This window comes from Gavialis gangeticus, unplaced genomic scaffold (assembly GCF_001723915.1).
Source record: "Gavialis gangeticus isolate Ggan-Ray unplaced genomic scaffold, GavGan_comp1, whole genome shotgun sequence".
Lineage (NCBI taxonomy): Eukaryota > Metazoa > Chordata > Crocodylia > Gavialidae > Gavialis > Gavialis gangeticus.
The window spans coordinates 211,324,111-211,344,207 of NW_017729032.1; the positions used below are offsets into that span (position 1 = coordinate 211,324,111).

Sequence of the window (20,097 nt, forward strand, 5' to 3'; positions counted from 1 at the left end):
CTTATGAGGGGCTGCACAAGGGAGAAAAACAGAGGGAACTGTCAGTGATTGCGGGGTGGGGGGCCACAGCTCTTGCTGCAGCAGGGGTTGGGGTGAGTAGGAACAAGCAAAGTCCCGGGTGGCAAGGAGAACAGCACTGCAGCGGCCCCAGGAACAGCCTGCACCAGCTGCAGAGGGAACTGTCAGTGAGTGAGAGGCAGGAGCGCCTCTTGCTGCTCCACACCCCCTCCCAAAAGGGCTGTGGGCTGGGGGGCTGTGCTGGGCTCTTCCCAGGGGTGAGTGCCCCAAGGTGTGTGTGCAGGACAACAGCAGGCCACTGCAGGCTGAGGCCAGTGGGGGCACTGGGTTCTTCCCAGCACTTAGGGTGGGCCGCGCTGAGCACCAGGAACAGCTCAGTGCTGCCACTGGCCCCAGCCTACAGCGGCAGCCTGCTGTCATTCTGTGCACAGATATAGGGGTACACCCCCCCCCCCCGGAAGAGCCCGGCACAGCCCCCCAGCCCGCAGCCCTCCCGGGGGGTGCAGAGCAGCAAGAGGCGTACCCACCCCACCTACTGACAGTTCCCTCTGCAGCTGGCACAGGCTGCTCCCAAGGCCGCTGCAGCCGGGGCTGGGGTGAGTGCCATGCCCCATGCCACCTGGGACTCCACTTGCTCCCATTTCACCCCAGCCTCTGCTGCAGTGGCCCCAGAAGCAGCCAACACCAGCTACCTGCACCATGGCACAGCACAGCCAAGGAGCTGGGGTGAGTGGGGACAGGAAGAGCCCTGGTGTGAGGGGACAGGTGGAACACAGTGCAGCCCAGCAGCTGCAGGCAGCTGGCACCAGCTGCTCCAGGGGCTGCTGCAGCTAGGGCTGGGGTGAATGGGGCCCTGGCCCCATGGCCCTTTCTCCTCCCCCCACAGACTTACCTGCTTGGACAGGGTGGGGAGCACCTATGTCGACTGCACAAAAGCAAATTTACCTCACATATAATGAATTATGGGTCTAAGAATGCTCATCACATAAGAGTGAATTCGCATATAGAGAACCCACATAAATTGAGGGAAAACCTGTAAAAACATATAAAGACACACAGGCAAGTGTAAAAACATCTGGAACTTCTAAATTTCATGAGATCTTGATTTAAGCCTTCTGACTAGGATAGTTCTCCCTAGAATTTCCAGTACTAACTTAATGTCCTTCTTTCACTCAGATTCAGACATGTGCCCAGAATTCATTTTCTTTCCCAGCGGTGAAGAAATTTTGTGTCAGTATAACTGTACATTCAAATCTGAATAACTGTTATTGGAGTAAAACGCAGCTGACTCGCATGTATGTATGGTCTTGCTAACCCTAATAAGACTTCTTACATGCATAAGGCAAGCAAAATTACCTATTGGTTTATTACAGTTCATCTCTAGATTGAAGTCCTCAATGACATTCATTTTTAACTCAACTCTATTGTTAATACAAATGCACTTTACAGACTGTTGAGAAAAAAACTGTCTCACATTCCTTCTTCTACTCATTTGCCAGTAAATTGCCTTTCCATGATATACTTGTCTTTTCAGGGTTATGCCTTTTTAGTATAGCTTCTACCAGACTTTTGAGTGTCATGAAAACAATTTTAAAAATCATATTTTATCATATCATGCAGAATTCCTCATTCTTCAACAAAGCTACTGGAAATTATGTATATCAAGATTTGTTCCTATCACATGCTAGTAAGAGGGCATTCAGAAGACTCTAAACTCCCAGTGCTTCCTAACATGGAACATTTGCAAACATAAGATTTTGATATAGCCAAGCTACTGAAAAGGAAAAAAGAAATCAAAGCATGATTTCTTTCTGAGACACTTTAAGTCATTTAAACAGCAACCAGAAAAACAACAAAGGGATTGGAAAGCAAGCAGTATGAGGTAAGGCTGAGAAAACTAAGTATATTTAGCTTGCAGGTGATTAAGGTGAGACATGATAGAAGTCTTCGAATATCTGGAAAGACTGCCATAAAGAAGAGGGAGAACAACTTTTCCTCAAGCCACAGATAACAGAATGTGAAACAATGGTTTCAAAACTGCAGCAAGTAGATTCAGATTACACACCAGCAGAAATCTCCTTCTTGTTAGAAATGAGACAATGCCCAGGGAAGCTGTCGTTTTCTTCACTGGAGGTTTCCAAAGGGAGGCTGCATAAGCAGTGGTCAGAGATGATTAAGGAGTAGCATTCTTACATCCATGCAGGGGGTTGAACCAGATGACCCTTGAAGATCCTCCTCCCCCCCCTCCCCCTGCTAATTTTTCATACCTGGATCAATGTAGCTAATTTAATTGTGTTGGTGGGACCTTATTCTCTCATCCAGCCTCCATGTCCTTAACAGGCATGTCACAAATGAAGGGAAGTGATTCTTCTGCTCTGTTCAGCACAAGTGAGGTTTGGGCATACTTCAAGAAAAATGTAGACAGTTTGGAAGAGCAACAAAAATGATTAGGGGATGAGGAGGCAAGACTGATGAAGAAAGACTGAAAGAACTCACATTATTTAGTTTGGAGAAGAGAAGACTGAGGTGGCATTTGATAACAGTCTTCAAATACCTGAAAGGCAATTACAGAGATGATGGAGATGGGCTTTTCTTTATGACCAAGGGAAATAGGACTAGGAGCAATGGCCTCAAGCTTCAGCTGGGAAATTTAAGTTAGAGATTAGGAGGAACTTTCTGACTGTGAGGCTGGTCAATCATTGGAACAGGCTCCCTAGAGAAGTTATGGAATCATCTTTGGCAGTTTTCAAGAGCAGATTAGACAGACACTTGTCTACAATGGTTTAGTCAGGGATGATCCTGCCTTGAGCAGATGGACTAGATGACCTTGTGAGATCCCTTCCAGTCCTACCTCCTACTGGTAGTTTTAGAAAGCAGGCAAGCCTGACAGCTGGGTTAACTATTTCAGATTTGTTTATAGGATGCCTTTACTACTGTGATCACCACTGTAGTACCTGAGCATATTAGCAAGAGTTATAGATTTATACTCACAACAATCCTGTAAAATAGAAGCCTCATTATACAGATAAGATATGGAGAGAGATTGAAATATTATCCTCAAAGATGATGCATGGTAGCAGACCTCTACAGAGTCGGTCCTATCAAAATCAGTGGGAGTCTATCTAGGGCAGGAGTCTGTGTCAAAGGGCTGGGGCTCCAATTTCACAACCTGGGCACCCAAAAATAGCAGTTATTTCATAAAACTGTCACTTACCCAAGATCCCCTAGGACAACTGGGGCAAGAGAGAACCTAAATGTGCAGAGTCTCTGTCCAGAGCTTTAACTATAGGACCCATTCTTCCTGTTTACCAGGGAGAAGATAAAAACTGGGAAAGAAAAAAACATTTTTCATTAAAATCATCAGAGCTTCACAAATCATTTCTCATCTCAACTTTGGCTTTTCTTCTGTACTGTGTGCTAAACAGGGTTGCCCTTCTCACTGGTTGACCTGTGGCCATTACTATAAATCAGGCAATGGAGTACCTCAAACATCCAACTCCACTCAGTGAAGAGGTCAGGAGCAGAACAGGCCAGACAATGAAAATCCTGTTATTGTTTTGAAAAGAAATTCATCTTGAATCAGAACAAAATAAAATTAGAATTTTTGTCCATGGGAAGAAAAATCCTGAAAATTTCTGTTTCACAAAAAACAAAGGAGTTGTTAATAATAATAATCAGCCTTCCCCTGGCACTTCAACTGCCTGTTTAGCTCCCTGGGGAGCTGACTGGGGTCTTTGTCTCCATCTGGTGTCTTAAACAGCAAGAAGAGGCAACAGCTCATGGAGTTATTTCCCAGGGCAGCTGTTTCCTGACTCCCCAGTACATTGGAGCCTTTCAGAGTTAGACACGATAGTTGGCCTCACTGGCTTCCACTGGAAGTTTCAGGAAAATTGACATATTTCCATGAGACAGTTTGATTCTGTCAAACTGGCTTCTTCGGTTCTCTCTGTATATATAGACAACTGGGGCAAGAAAGAACCTAAATGTGTATATATAGAGAACCAAAGAAGCCAATTTGACAGAATCAAAATGTCGCATGGAAATATGTTAATATATATAAAACAGAAGAAGCCATTTATATTTATATACACACAAAGTGACATTTTAGTCATTGGTACATGGTAATGGTGTCATGTGTACAAACACCCTAAAAGCCCAATTACAGGATTAGGGAGAGAAAAGAAGGGAGAAGACATCCTCCAATCCATTGTTTTAGCAAAAGGCTATGGATGAGAATGTTTTTGCCTATAATGATTCTTGGATTTGAAGAGCCCAAACCTATCCAGCATTGACTCCAAATATGCAGATGCTATAGATGTCAGGATGGGAAGGGTATTGCCAGGCAACCATGCAGAACTCAAAGATCCAGGAAGAACCTGTGTGTGAACATTTCAGATTTAGGGACGTCTTCAGGGTGACTTCCCTTCCATGGATTCTTTCACAAGACACAGAACTGATAGTATGTTCTGTAGGCAGAGTTAGCTGCTTTTTTTTTTTTTGGAAAAATTCTACGGAAAACTAAAAAAATACCAAAAATGATATTTGAAAAACTGGATATTGTTTTAATTTATGGTTTAATTTTTTTTTGAAGCATCATGCAAGAGTTTGGGGGGATTTAAATGAGTTTCCATTGTTGCAAACTGAACTACATCCAGATGCAACCTTGCAAATTGCAACAATGCAGCTGTCAGCTGCAAACTGTAACAATGCAATGATGCAGCTGTCAGCCTACCTGCCAGCTGCAGAGGCAGCAGGCTCCACAGAAAAAAAGGATCAGGCTTCTCTCTGCTTCTGCCTTTACCAGGCTCCTTTTGCCTTCCAATGCCCCATACACCATCCCTGCCACTTTCTCTGGCCTCCAGTAAACCCAGCCACCCTCCTGCCACCTTCATGCACTGCCCCAGGGACAAGCCAGCCCATTCCCAGGCAGACCTAGGCATCCTGCCGGCCACAGGAGCCGGCTGAAAGCAAAAAAGACAAGGAGCCCAATCCTTTTTTTTTTCGGCAGAGCCTGCCCACCTCTCCTGCAGCTGAAGGGCAAGCTGCTGGTGGGCCAAGGGGCCTCGAAGCTGTGGGGGGCTCTGGTCCCTCCCTTCATGGCAGTGTTGCCCTAGCTCAGAGGCAGCACCTGGCCTGATCCAACTGTTCCCTGAGCCTGACAGCTGGAAGCCCACTGGGCGCTGCTCCCCAGGCAGACTTGGGGAACAGCTGGATCGGGCCAGGTGCTACCTCGGAGCTGGGGCAGCACCCAGCCCACTAGCAGCCCCTGTCCCCAAGTGGTGCCACTTCTGTGGAGGGAAGAACCAGGGCCCCCCACAGCTCAGGGGCCACTCAGCCTTCTGGCAGCTCACCCCCTACATGCAGGCAGGCTCCAGCTCCAACAACAACAACAAAGAATCAGGCCCCTCTCTGTAACATGACAGAAAAATTGAAATGGTGAGTTTCAATGAAAAGCCCACCATTTCAATTTAGGGGGCATAGAATAAAACCTTAGAGACTAAACTCCCGTCATGTGTACAAGCCCCCTTAGTTTCAGCACTGTGCTATTAAACCATTGAGATATATTTGAACACATTCTGAGTTCTGAGACATAGCTTTCAGTTCCACATGCATCGCCAGTTAAGTTATCTCTCAAGTCAGAATAGAGTATGTGTTCAGTGTTTGTCCATAAGTGCCACTTCAGGAAGAAGGACTAAGCTTATGAAATGTATTTGGGGAGCGAGGCGAGCTTTCTTCCTGTATGGTCTAAAACAAGTTATGTAAATGCTCTGCCCCTTATTTGAATGTATCTGAATTGTAAACTGCAGGTGATAATAATACCTCCTTCTATTCAACCGTCTCTGTGGTCTGTTTCAGTTACACATAGTTTTGGACTTTGGCAGTCTTTTATCACGCCCATGTACAGTACAACCTGCACAATAGGCCTCTGATTCAAACTGGGATAATACAAATAGCCAGTAAAGAATTTAACTGGAACTATTCAGAGGCTTAAAAGTTAAGCACATATTTAAACACTTGGCTGTGACCTAACAGCTTTCTCAAATTTACTTTATTTCTTCTGAGATTACTTCAATTTTACACAGTAAGAATTTATGAATTGGTTCAATGCATACTTATTACATTGTTTCATGAATAATCGCTATCAGTATGTATGGAAATAAAAAGATGCTTCAACACCTAACTTATATGAACCCATCCTTCCCCACAACCCCCAAATACCAGATGTAGTGCATACAAGAGAATTAGGGGGCTCAGCAGAAGAATCAAAGACTCCTGTATGCTCATGAGGAAGCTGTCTGGAGCTAGCCAACAGGAAATACTAAGGGTAGAGCTGTGCCTGAAACTCCTAACCCTTGCCAGGAGTCAAGCTCTGGCTTGCAGGGCTGCAGGCAGGTGCCTCCAGCTGCACAGGATCCAGAGCCCTTAATCCTCACATGAGGGTAGGCACCCACAAAGGACTCTTTCAAAGAACAGAGCAGGTCATGCTGCTTCTCTTTAAAGCACAGCCAAAAGAGCCGGTGGTATCCATCCTTTATACGGTAGCCAGGAGAACAGCCAGGGAGATGAGAGATCTGTTTCTGAATACTGGAATTGAACACATGTTTCCTACTTTATCTAAGCTGTTATAGCAAGGATGGCTGCCACTGCCGCTGCCACTCCTGCCTCCTGCTCCTCCTTCTCCTCATCTGGCCACATTTCAAAGAGGAAGCAGCTTTGGCTGCATTTTGTGAGGGGACTTGTCCTGCCACTGTACATCAGACAGGCTCTAACATACCTCTGGGTTCAGTTCCTTATTGCACTGCTCAGTTTCTGGGTTCCAGTGCAACTTAGGTAGAAGTAAAGCACCTAGTTGCTCTGGCTAGGACAGTCCTGAGGATACACAGACCCATAACAGTAGGTGCCTAAGGAACTTTCAGGTCAGAAAGGGAAGAGGCTAGTGAGGTTTAAGTGGTACCAGAGTTAGGTGGCCACCCCATGAGGCAATTTTGAATTTATGCACCTTAACATTCACATAGTGTCTGCTCCTAAGGTCCCATCCCACAATGTGCCAAAGCTTGAGATCAAATCAACCTTCTATTTGCAACTATGTAGAAAACAAACACCTCTATGATAGTCAGTCTAAGGAAACAGCTCTCCAGAGCAAAAAGCTGCTATTTTTGCCAAAGGTTTGTAAAGTAGAATCATAGAAAATTAGGGCTGGAATGGACCTCAGGAGGTCAGCTAGTCCACCCCCCTGCTCAAAGCAGGACCATCCCCAACTAGATCATCCCAGCCAAAGTTTTGTCTAGCTTGGTTTTGAAAACCTCCAAGGATGGAGCTTCCACCACCTCTCTACGTAACCTGTTCCAGTGTTTTGCTACTCTCCTAGTGAGAAAGTTCTTCCTAATATCTAACCTAAACTTCCCTTGCTGCAACTTGAAAATTTTGCTCCTTGTTCTGTCATCTGCCACCACTGAGAGCAGTCTACCTCCATGCTCTTTCGAGCCCCACTCCAGGTAGTTGAAGGCTGCTATTAAATCCCCTATCAGTCTTCTCTTTTCTAGACTAAATGAGTCCAGTTCCTTCAGCCTCTCCTCAGAAGTCATGTGCCCCAGCCCCCTCACCATTTTTGTTGCCCTCCGCTGGACTCTCTCCAATTTGTCTGCATCCTTTCTGTAGTGGGGGGGGCCCAAAACTGAACACAGTACTCCAGATGGGGACTCACCAGTGCTGAATAGAGGGGAATAATCACTTCCCTTAACCTCCTGGCAGCACACCTACCAATGCAGCCCAGTATGCCATTAGCCTTCTTGGCAACAAGGGCACACTGCTGGCTCATATTCAGCTGATTGTCCACTGTAACGCCCAGGTCCTTTTCTGCAGAGCTGTTGCCCAGCCAGTCAGCCCCCAGCCTGTACTGGTGCATGGGACTGTTCAGTCCTAAGTGCAGGACTTTGCACTTGTCCTTGTTGAATCTCAAGTACTAGACAGCTACAGCAAAAGAGGAAGCACAACCTTTTGAAATTATTGGAGACCAGACATTCTGGATCTCAACCCTTGGGGGCAGAATTCATGTAGAATTAACTGGATAACTTTTAGGGCTTTCCCATAAAATTTAAGAGTATTATTTCCTCATTGCCTCATAAAAATACTAGAGATGTTTCAAGATAACCTAAGAGAGGATATAATTTGCTATTATTCTCTAGAAATAACATTTTAGAGTTGTTTTTTTGGGGGGTGGAGGAGGTTTCCTGAGGAATCTTATTGTTTATCCCTATTAGTTATAGATTATTTTAAATTATAGATGATTTTTCCATTAAGATAGGCATAGAATGGACTGGGAATGTTGAACTGTAGGCTCCATGGTTGGTAGAAAATAGGAAGTGTGGGAACACTGCAGAGAAAATTAAATCATCTGTGGCACCTGGTGTGAAACACATTCTTTTCTGCAGAGTAATGAGTTGATGCTGGGTGGCAGGGCTTTCCAACTTCTGAGCAGCACAGGCTGCAGAGATGGGGTCTGCAAGCTGTGGGGGTTGTCTGCCCAGCCCCTCTCCCATGCATGCAGCCCAGTTCCCCCTATCCTGCTAACAAAGGATTTTGCTGCTCTCCCCACAGATGCTAAACTTGGAACCTGGGATGGTGCACAGGTCAGAAGATGGTTTGAGGTAGTTTTAAGTTATTTTACCTTGGGAAAATTTGTTGGCTAAGTTCCATTGTGAAAAACAAAGAGTAACAAAGCATTCTGAAATTTATGAGTCTTGAAAAAGGATTCTGTTTGTGGCATCAGGATTAGCCCCTGACCCTAATAATCAGGCTGTTATTAACTACAATGTGAATGAGTTCAAAGAGCCACTCATTCAGGGATTGCATCCTGAGTTGAAAATGGTTGTAGGAGGTATTCTAACCCCAGACACCCCTTTAGATCAGCTGGCAGATGCCTATACTATTGCTCATCAAGTGTTTTACTCATGGCAGAAATAGGGTAGTGGCAGCTTTTTCAGGGCGTGGCCAAGGCCAAAGTCGAGGAAGCCACGATCAAGGAACTAGGAGAGAGCCTGATTCTGTCAGAGCAGAGGTGTAGAGACAGTTGATGAGACATGAGAAAAAAGAGGACATAGATGGCTTGCCCACTGCTGCTCTTTTGAGAAAATTGGCCCTTCATAGAGACAAAGAAGGAGACAGACAGGCTTTTAGCCAACCCAGTCCAGGACCATCCACGGAACGTTCTGGGTGGGGAGGCCCGGTGACCCTTCGTATCTTTTCATGTACAGCACCTTTTAAAATTGATCAACAGGGATGACTAGTTATTCAGGTAACAATAGATAACCTGGAGGTGACACATCGGGAATATATGACTCTTATTGATTCTGGCACTGCATTTTCTTTAATTAGTAATAAAGGTAGAAGTTTAGACAAATTGAAAGAAAGTAAAGTAAAAATTTTAGAAGGATTTAATGGAAAGGAAAGTAAAATAGTTTTTAGTAAACACTTGTGTTTTTGGGTCCAAGGGGGACCAAAAGGATATTTATCATTTGGCTTAACCCCATTAGGTGGAGTAAGAATATTAGGGATAGATGCCCTGAAGAAATTAAATGCATAATAGATCTTGCAAATCAAGAGTTAAGATTTTGTGTGGGCACTAATGGGGAAAGTAAAGTTATAATGGTGGCTGCAAGATGCTGCTGTGCTACTATTAAAACTGGGGAAAAATTAGAATTCCCAGATTGGCCTCCTATAACCCTGGAAATGGCATTACAGACACCTTCAGTGTGGGCTCAGGATAAATTGGCTTGTGGGTCAATACAGACAGAAGAAAAGGTTATAGGACCTGAACCAGCACCCCAAAAACAGTATTGCTTCCCTCAGGAAGCTGATAAAAGTGTAATGGAAACAATATAATGCTAAAAATGCAAGGAGTATTGGTGAAAATGTCTAGAACTAATAATAGTCCAGTCTGGCCAGTAAGAAAAGTAGATGGAAAAACTTTGAGATTGACAATTGATTATAGGGCCTTGAATAAGATAACACCTATGACAGTGCCTGTTGTTGCCAGATTTCCAGAAGTGATAGCATCAACTGTGGGTGGGGCTACATATTTTTCAGTGCTAGACCTTTTGAATGCTTTTTTGCTACTCTACTCCAGCCAGACTCATGATATAAATTTGCTTTTACCTTTAAGGGGCAGCAGTATACCTTCACCAGAGTACCACAAGAATTCCACAATATGCCAGCTATTTGTCACGATCATGTGACAAAAATGTGGGAAAAGTTGGATATAACAGACCAGCATCAGGTGGTCTTGTATGTGAATGATATCCTAATTACTGATACGTCAGAAGAAGATTGCAGGGAGTAAACAGGTATAGTGTTAAAAACCATAGAACAGGCAGGATTTAAGGTAAACCCCAAAAAGGCACAGCTAGTTCAAGAGAAGGTGAAATATCCTGGGATAGAACTGGGACAGGAAGGATGAGCTCCTGACCAGTAATGGGTAGAGTTGATTGGGAAATTGCCCACATCCACAGATGTCACTACATTGAGATCATTTTGGGGACTAACAGGATTTTCTCATAAATTTATAGAAGGATATGGCGAGAAAGTGGAGCCCCTGTATACATTGCTTGAGAAAGGGGTACCATGGAAATAGAATGAAGAGCCGGCCCAAGCTGTGAAAGACCTGAAAGAAGCTCTAGCACAAGCACCAGCATTGGCTTACCCCTGTCAGGGATTACCTTTTGTGTTATAGTTAGCCACCACAGAAGTGGGAATAGGAGGAGTCCTTTTACAAGATCATGGAACAGGATTAAGGCCAATGGCATATGCATCCCGGACCCTAAATAACACTGAGCAACAGTTCACTCAATGTGAGAAACAAGTTCTTGCTTTGGTTTGGGATTTGCAGCACTGGGGATATTTGATAGGAATGACTCCAGTGGTCTTGAAGACCACACACACCCCAGTAAAATATGTCTTAACAGGAAAGGTAAATGAAGGGAGGGTTTCAAACCCATGATTGGCTAAATGGACATTAGCCTTATTAAACAGGGAAGTGTCCACTGAAAAAGTTGTACAGTTGGCACCTGTTCCCTATGCCCTAGTAATAGAAGGGGCTGAGCATGAATGCCTTTGCCCCCGGTTGAAAAGCCTCTCAAGAGCCCTTTTGAAGTAACTACCTATCCTCAAGTAAAAGGGAAAATGGAAGTTTAGTTTGTAGATGGGTTTAGTTGTTATGAGAAAGGTGTTCCAAAAACAAGCTATGCAATAATAAATGTAGACACTAATTAAGAAATATGTGGAAGTTGTGAACAACATTCCTCACAGGCCACTGAGATAGTCACTATAGCAGCAGCCTTGGAAGAAACTCCTTGTGATAAAGAGATGGCTATATTCTTGGATTTAAACTGGGTGGTAAGAGCACTGGTAGATTGGATGCCAGTGTGGAAAAAAAGAAACATGGAGACATCTGATGGAAAACCAGTTGTACACATGGAAAAACTGGAATGCATGTAGAAATTAGCAGAAAATAGGGATTTCAAGGTTAAAAATGGAAGAGTTAAAGCCCATAGAAAAGATACTGAAGAGGCTAAATGGAATGAAAAAGTGGATTTGGCCACAAAAGCAGGAGCAAAAGAGAGTCTCCTATGGGAACCAAGAGAAAGGGTAACTCCAGTAGCCACAGCATGAGGTAAAGTTTTGAACTTAGACTTGGCGGAATTGCAAAAGGAAGATAAGCAATTACAAGAGCTAGTGGGTAAACAGGAGGTTTGGAATGGAAGATTTGGAAAGATAAATTTGAATTAATTTTAGCTAAAACAGCAGAGACAGATGAGGCCCCTGTATCAGTGGTGCCTACTCAAATCAGAACTGAAATTATTACACTAACTCATGATAATGAACAGTTAGGAGTAGAAAAAACACTGAAGCAATTGCAGGCAACCGGATGGTGGCCAAAAATGAGAGAAGATATTGAGCAATGTGTATATAAATATTTGCCTTGTGTTGCTAATAATCCAGATGGTAAAGCGGTCAAGGGACTATTGGGACATCAGAGGATTGATGGCCCCTGAAGTCAGTTGCAAATTGATTACACTGGGCTGCCTAGAAGTACAAAGGGTAATAAATATTGTTTGGTAATTATAGATGCATTTACCAAGTGGGTACAAGCCATTCCCACTTGGAAAAATGATATGTTAACTACTGCAAAAGTGCCAGTAGAGCAAGCAATCAGGGGTCGTGGACAGAGGTGATATATTAGACCAACAAGATTTTTCCAAAAAAAAATTCCTTTAATTGCAAGCTTTTGGGCACAAACACCCTTCATCAGGCATCAGAGAAAAGATTGTAAAAGTTGTCCTGGGTAGAAATGAAAGTTCATATTTCATAGGTTTTCACAGAGGAGTCAACAGATGGAAAAACCTTCTGGGCACAGTTCTTAGCTGGTAAGGAGTCTCAGCTCTCCTGTAAGGCTGTGAAGGTGCAAATTAACTTTTTTGCAAAAATCTTGTTGGTCTAATAAAATATATCACCTCTCTCCATGAGCCCTGATTGCTTTTTTGTCAAGACCAGTACAGCTATGACCTGCATACCTAGTAGAGCAAGTGTTTTCATGCCATGGATACCAAAGGAAATTGACTCAGACCAAGGACCCCACTTTGTGGGAGAGGTAACCAAGGGAGTATGTCAAGCTCTAGGAATCAAGCAATGGTTGCATATTGCAGGGCATCCAGAGAGCTCAGGTTTAGTGGAAAGAACTAATAGAACCCTAAAGTTAGCTCTGAAAAAGGTGGTAGAACAGCAAGGGAAAAATTGGGATGAAAAATTAGCTTTGGTTCTAATGGCACTCCAAGGATCAACAGCATCACATGGTTATACTCTTCATGAGGTCATAACAGGCAAGAAAATGAGATTGCCTGAACAGTGGTGGCTAGAAGAGCCTCCTGATGAGCTCCAGCTTTTAGTTCTCACAGATGAATGGATGCAGAAACTAATGGAAACCATTTCTGAAATTCATCAGCAGATTGCAATAGCACATAAGCTTAACCATCAGAAAATGGACAATTAGGTCCTATGTTACATCCTCCAGAGTGGCAAGTAGGCAATAAAACGATGTATCACACAACATGTGAGAAGCAGGGAGCATTAGTCCCCATGTGGTCAGGACGAGCACCTATTGCAAACAAGGCAAGTACCACCATGTATCAGCTGGAAATTAATAGAAATAACAAAAAAATCCAGAAATGGTTCCATTCATCACAATTAAAGAAATGGAAGGGGCAGGGATTTATATATAATTTATATAAAAAATTTTATATAATTAGCCCATTTGGGTTTGAGCCCCTTATGTTTTGTTTTGCAGGATGTTTTTCAATGCTACAGCACCAGGAAGCAACCAGGAAGTAGAAGATGCAATATTGTTTGTCATTTGTTTTTTTGTATTGTTATTGTTTTGGATTCTTTTGGGTTGGTGTGAGAAAGAGTGATTGTAAAATGAAGTTGGTGTTGGTGTGTGTAATAATAGGAATCCCATCTGTCTTCTAGAAGAATGGTTTCAATTTGTTAATCAGAAAGTCATGGTTACCAGGTACCACTGAGAATGGAAATGGAGTGTTTCAATCAATGGCGAAGAAGAGAAAGCCATTGGATAAAGCAGTAAAACAACTTTTGTTTTACAAAATAATATCACCTATTGTAAGTAGATATGGCCTACAGTGGTTGTGAGTAGTGTAGTTGTTGTTTCAGATCCATATGTAGGAAATAAAACCCTGCAAGAACAGTGGATCCCTATAGAACAGGTAGATGGGGAAATGACAATGGGTTTGTGTGTAAAACCACTGGGAGGATGCATATGGAAGTACTACCAGGCAGATAATTGTCAGGAACTTAATCCCAATTGTTGGCTACTTAGCTGGCAGACTGACTCACAGGGAGAAAATGAAATTACAATTAAAATGGAAGTGACAGCGGGAATAAAGATGCCAGAGAGTGTCCCCATGAGTTATACAGCCAAATGGCAAACCACAGGATAGTACTGCCATGAGTAATAGAATAGCTCTTTCCCCTAACAATGAAAAGAAGAAAACTCTAACTCGTGGTGATCCAGAACATTGTCCAGTGTGGCCCCAATGGAAGTGTGGGATAGAATGGAATATTACGCTTAATAACAACCTCAGTGGGAATTGGATAGTCCATTATGAGGGACTTTGTGAGGTTATTGTCTCTCTCCAGTTTACTCCAAAACCTCAAAATCAACTGGTAGGAATGTATGTAGTGAAATAGCATCTGGAACAGGAAGCGTTAGTAGAACCAAAATTATCATTGAAAAGGGTTGTTTTGAACTTAGATGCTGCAAATGTGGTTGATATTAACATGGCAGGTGCTCCTTTCGTAACCCCATTACAGGAAGAATGGAAAGCATAGATGACTAAATGGTACTTGGACCCCTGTGGAAAACAAAAGCATGACATCCTGGGAATGGTCCTTGAAGGAACCAGAAGAGGTGTAGGGATCATAAACACTGTAAATGAGGAGATTCTAGCTAACAAATTACATGGTATTAGAACAAAACTCGGAACCTTGACAGTTCCATTAAAGTCCTCATTAACAGCATTAGAAAAAAGTCACCTTTTAGCTACCACACTACTTCCTGAATGGGAAAAATTAAAAGAAAACGCCACACGAATACTAGCAAATGCTTGGGAGCACTTGGAGGTGATACATCCCTAGCATTAAGCTGCCTTCAAGTGCAAACCTATATGCAGACTTTAATGATTAATTTGATTTGAGAAGGTGAAAACAGTGTTTTACCAAATGAAATTCATAAGAGAGTTTGGGACACCACCACCAAAGAAGAGTGAAATCTGCAAAATTGGTGGAAATTGGTAAATTTCACTCTGGATATCGCACAGAATGTCACTGTGGCATATGTGACAACTGTCACACAAGCTCAGGGCTTACAAGTATATCCAATTGGAAAATTGGGAATAAATGTTAATAGCTCAGTTTTGCATCCTATGGATCACAATAGCTGGGCCTATCAAGAAAATAATGCCTGGAAAGCTGTTAATTTAGAAGTCTGAAGAACATGGTCTCAGATTTGTTTGTGAAGACCACATGCTAAAAATAGTGGATTTATGTCTTAACCCACAAGGAAAATGTCATTTTGAATTGGACGCCAATCCACATAAGTCAGTTATTGTTTGTGCAGGAAAAGGGTAGGTGTGAGTTCGAACCCAATGTGTAAATATATTTGCTAATGATAGGTATAATTATACTATAGATTATGATGTAAATCAATGCTTTTACAATGTGTTAAAGCTTGAAGGTTGTGATTTTAATTATGATATCCCTGCATATATTAGTCAAGCACTTAAAGCTGAGTTTGTGTTGTATGAATATGTTAAAACCTTACACATAGGAATTAATATAACTTTGGTAGAGCAAATGTTGCAATGAACAGATTTGCAAATTTGATTGCGAGAAGCAAAAGATAAGGCTCAAGCAGCCCTTATTACAGTCTGTACCCGCCTGGCTTCGAACATGCGGTCACACGCCATGTGTCCCTGGATGTTTGGGGTTGTCCACCTGTCCGTCCCCGTGGTCCTGCTGCATCTGTGTCTTTGACCCGGATAGTCTCTCCCCAATCTCGTCTGCCACAACTTTGATCTTATCCCAATGGTGGGGTTTGACTATTGGCATCTCTAGTGCATAGGACCGCTGGACAATGATCTTCTGCGCCACCTCCCCTCCACCTTGCCCTGACACCCTACCTTGTTGAATCCTGACGATCTTTGGCCAAGCCCCTCTGATAGTTGAGGCTTCATGCCCTTTACCTAGGAGGCTATATAATAGTCAGGCCAAAGGCCCACTTCGCCCCTTACACCTCACAGCCAACTAGCCCCGCCCATAGCTCTAAACTACCTGGGCTCCTCACCCAGCAACCTCTCCAAAAGTGGGCAATGAAAATAAACACAAAAAAAATATCACTGATGAAGAAATATGAGGTACTAAGGGATGGCCTTCGCCCCCTTTATCGCCTGCTCTACTCCAACCGGCTCTGGCCCCTAAGACCCTTAACAAGCCTAGACTGGGTCTGGGTCAGCCTGTTGGCTTCTACATTCTCCCCTATGCTCTTTATCGAGCCTGAGGATTTACTATACCCCTGGTGATCCCTCTCGGCGCGTCTTCCCCACATCTGCTGGTGGGGCGGCTCTATGCTGCTAGTCCCCGTCTTCCATCGCCCTTCCTGCTGACTGTGCCCTTCAGCCCCTGCCTAGGGTATCTCCTTGAGGCTGTCCGAGCCCTCTATGGTCCCACCTGGTCTGGCATTCTGACTTCTGCCGACTCTTCTGGCTCTTTGCGGGCAACTCCGGGTCCCAAACCCCTCCTGCTCTCTTCTGTCTCCGGGTCTCGGCTCAGCACTCTTGCCCTCTGTGTCACTGCCGGTGGCATTTTCCTCACGAAGGGCTTCGCTCTCTCCCCCTGTGCTGCAGGATGCAAATCCCCACACTCCTCCCCTTCGCAGGGACTCTGGGAGAGATTTCACTTATGGGAAACGCTCCTGCTGGTCTCTCCCCCTCTTCCTTGCCAATGGCTCCTTTTTTCCAAATGCTACTAGGATGACCAAACACACCCTTGTATGTAAGAAGTGTCCTGCAGACATTAAAAAAATTTTCATGGGTGTAAGTGAGGAGGAGATAGATCATGATGATGAAAGTGCAAGTAGTTCTTTCCAGTGTTCTCAATCTAGAAGTCCTCCTACTGCTGCTGCTGCTGCTTCTTCTATAACATCAGCATCACAAAAGGATGCCCAATCAACATCCTCAAGTAGCCAAATATTGCAACCAGCTGTATACAAAAGGCTCTCAATAGCTTCATTTGTAGACAAGTTGACACCTGAAGATCAGGAAAAAATTGACCAAGCTCTTGCAAGAGCAATATATTCTTCTGGACCATTGTCAATAACTGAAAATGCATACTGGCTTTTAAATTACTAAGACCACCTTACCATTTGCCCAGCAGACATTCTTTGAGCAAGCCTCTTTTAGAGTCAGAATATGAACGTGTAAAGTAATCTGTGCAAGGAAAAATCAATGAAGCACTGTGTCTTACAGTACTTACAGATGGATAGACAAATGTGCGGGGAAGGAATCATAAACTTTGTGTTAAGAACACCTCAACCAGTTTTTTACAGAAGCATTGAAACAGGAGAGAACAGACATACTGCAGAGTATATCAGTTGTAAAATATGTGAAGTCCTACAGAAGATTGGGAGTGGTAAAGTGTTTGCTTTGCTGACTGACAATGGAAGTAACATGAAAGCAACATGGGAGATCATAATGGATAAATATCCACATATTACTGCAATAGGATGTGCATCATGTGGGCTAAACTTGCTTCTTAATTACTTCATTAAATTGGACACTGCAAAAGATCTATAGAAGAGAAAAATAAGTTATAAAACATGTAAAAACTATTCATATTGGAGCTAAAGTCTTTAAGAAGAACCAGGAAGAAAAGAATTCAAAGAATAAAATAGTGATACTTAAACTCTGTAGTAAAACTACATGGGGTGGAGTGGTGATCTCATTTGAAAGTTTACTACAAAACAAAGAAGCTCTTCAAGAAACAGTAATGATTGAGGATTTTAAAGTAACCGGAAGTGTTAGAAACACTGTACTTGATGAGGGTGTCTTCTGGGTTCAGCTGTAGAACTCCCTGAAGATTCTAAAGCCAATTTCTTCAGCAACCACTGCATCATTGTCAGACATTCCTTACCAAATAGCCCAGATAAAATCAACTGCTGTTGAGAATCTAAGTGTATCTCCGCTTACAAGTACAGAAGAAAGAAAAGTGAAAGACTTTATTAACAGACAGGAAGAATTTTGTTGCCAATCAAGTCATGCTGCTGCAAATCTCTTGGATCTAAGATTCAAAGGCAGAAATGTTAGTGATGATAGCACTCCTACATTTGACTGGATTACAAAACAAGCAACACACTTAGGAGTTGATGTTGGAAAGGTACTTTCAAATGCTGCAGAATACAGAACATCTTCAGGTATTTGGTTCTGGAATACAGTCTGAGACTCTGCCAAGCATATCCCTCCTGCAACATGGTGGCAGGGCCTTTTCATGACAGCTTCTGACTCCTCTTGCTTCTCTCCTGCTTCAGATTCCTCCATCTTCTGCAGCATGTGAAAGAAACTGGTCTATGTTTGGAAATACTCACATCAAATCAAGAAGTAAGCTAACATGTGAAAGAGTAGAGAAGCTTGTCTCAATCTGGGCAAGCTTCAGTTCTCAAAAGTCCATGAAGATGATAACAATGAAGGATCAGAAGAAGCTGAAACTGCTGATAGTGATAGCTCAGAAAATTAAACTGATTAGACAAAGTTTCATGTAGCAAAATTTGTATTCAATGAGTCAGGGTTTTTTTTCCTTTTCTTCAGCTCTTTTTCTAAAAATGAGTGCTCTATATCTGCTTGACACTGTGGAGAAGACTAAATCCAGAATACATAATAACTTTCTTTGTTTTACTATAATATTGAAAGTTGCTTCTATTTTCAACTTTAATTTCTGCCTGCTTCTCATAAACTGGCAAAGACTAGCTTGTAGCCCCATTTGTAACAAAAATTAAAAACATGTAAATTAAATTAAATAAGTAAATTTGTAATTATTGTCTGAATAAACTATACTTTCAAATTTAATAAATATACGAAACATGATAATTTTATGAGCAAACCAAGTTATACATAATACATTTTATGTTCTTAAAGTAGCAAAGTGTATTTAGATCTGTAAATGTTGCTAAGAAAATAAGTATTTCATATATTTCAATTTTTCACAAAATGGCCAGGTTTCTTTTAAAAAAAACTGAGGAAAGACATTTTTTTCCCCATGGCTTCAAAATTTCCAGAAATTTTACATCTCTATGCTGGGCATTATCATCATTATAGTGATCACTCAAATTGGGATGTTAGTCAAATTGCACTGATTGGACAAATAATAATCTGAAAACAAATTCAAGAGGAGGAGGAGGTTCATAATTGACTCTTATGCCCTAATCCACATTAATAAGACTCTAATGTGCCTGGAAGAAGATCCAACACACAGAGTTGATGGCCCTAACTGCCTTGAGTACAATAGCCAGTAGGGGTGGGCACAGTGGGCCTTATTCAATTTAGATTCAGATTTGGCCCAAATCAGGGACAGTGATTTGATTAATTGATACAGATCACTGTCCCTGATTCAATTTAGCTGAATCCAAATCTGAAGATTCAATGCTGACTCATAGAATCAGAGATTCAGACATAGACACAGCTTTCAAAGTTTTTTTTCATACCTCGAGGTACCAGCGCAGCTTGTGAGCACTGTGATGGTGGGGTGGATGAAGCATCCCACAGAAGTGTGGGGGGAGCCCTCCACGTGCTCAGCAGCGAACCTAGAAGTGGACCAAAAGTACTTCTGGTCCACTTCCAGGTCTGCTGGGGAGTGCACTGGGGGGACCCTCCTGCCCCCACCCTGGCTTGGCCATCAGCCACGGAGGGACACCAGGTGCCCCCCTGACCCAGGAGGCACCAGTTGCTGAGCCAGAGGAGCACAGGAGGGCCCCTAGCATGGTCCCTGGTGGACCCAGAAGTTAAGCACAAGTGCTGCTGGTCCACTTCCGGGTCTTCTGCCAAGTGCACTGGGGAGTCCCCTGCAGTCCTGTGGGACACCCCATTTACCCCAGCATCACACATTCACAAGCTGCCTGCTACCTAGAGGTATGTAGAAAAAACATTTAAAGCTGTGTCTATGTCCGAATCTCCAAATCTTTCCAAATCTCCTTGATTCAGAGGGTTCCAATTTGATTCAGAGAAATTAAAGGGTCCTCTGATTCATAGATGTCATAAACAGTAGGACTGGAAGGGACCTCAGAACATCATTGAGTCCAGCCCCCTGCCCTAGGGGCAGGAAGTCAGCAGGGGTCATAGGATCCCAGCAAAATAAACATCCAAATTTCTCTTGAAGGCATTCAAAGTAGGTGCTTGAATCATCTCCAGTGGCAGGCTATTCCAGACCTTGGGGGCTTGGACAGTAAAGAAGTTCTTCCTTATG

The 20,097-nt window shown here is 43.1% G+C and overlaps 1 protein-coding gene across 3 annotated transcripts in view; it reads right to left on the minus strand.

Annotated features, from left to right (window-relative positions):
• B3GALT5 (beta-1,3-galactosyltransferase 5) overlaps positions 1–20,097 on the minus strand; it is a 55,783-nt gene that overhangs the window by 13,195 nt on the left and 22,491 nt on the right. The window contains exons 1-2 of one of the 3 annotated variants that reach the window (XM_019525534.1): positions 12,997–13,009; positions 3,233–3,344 (exon numbers count right to left, since the gene is read on the minus strand). The exons of 1 other annotated variant lie outside the window; for it this stretch is intronic. The gene's annotated coding sequence lies outside the window, so the exon portion shown is untranslated. Of the gene's footprint in view, positions 1–3,232; positions 3,345–12,996; positions 13,010–20,097 lie in introns of those variants that run through there. One more of the 3 variants, XM_019525533.1, reaches the window with a different exon arrangement.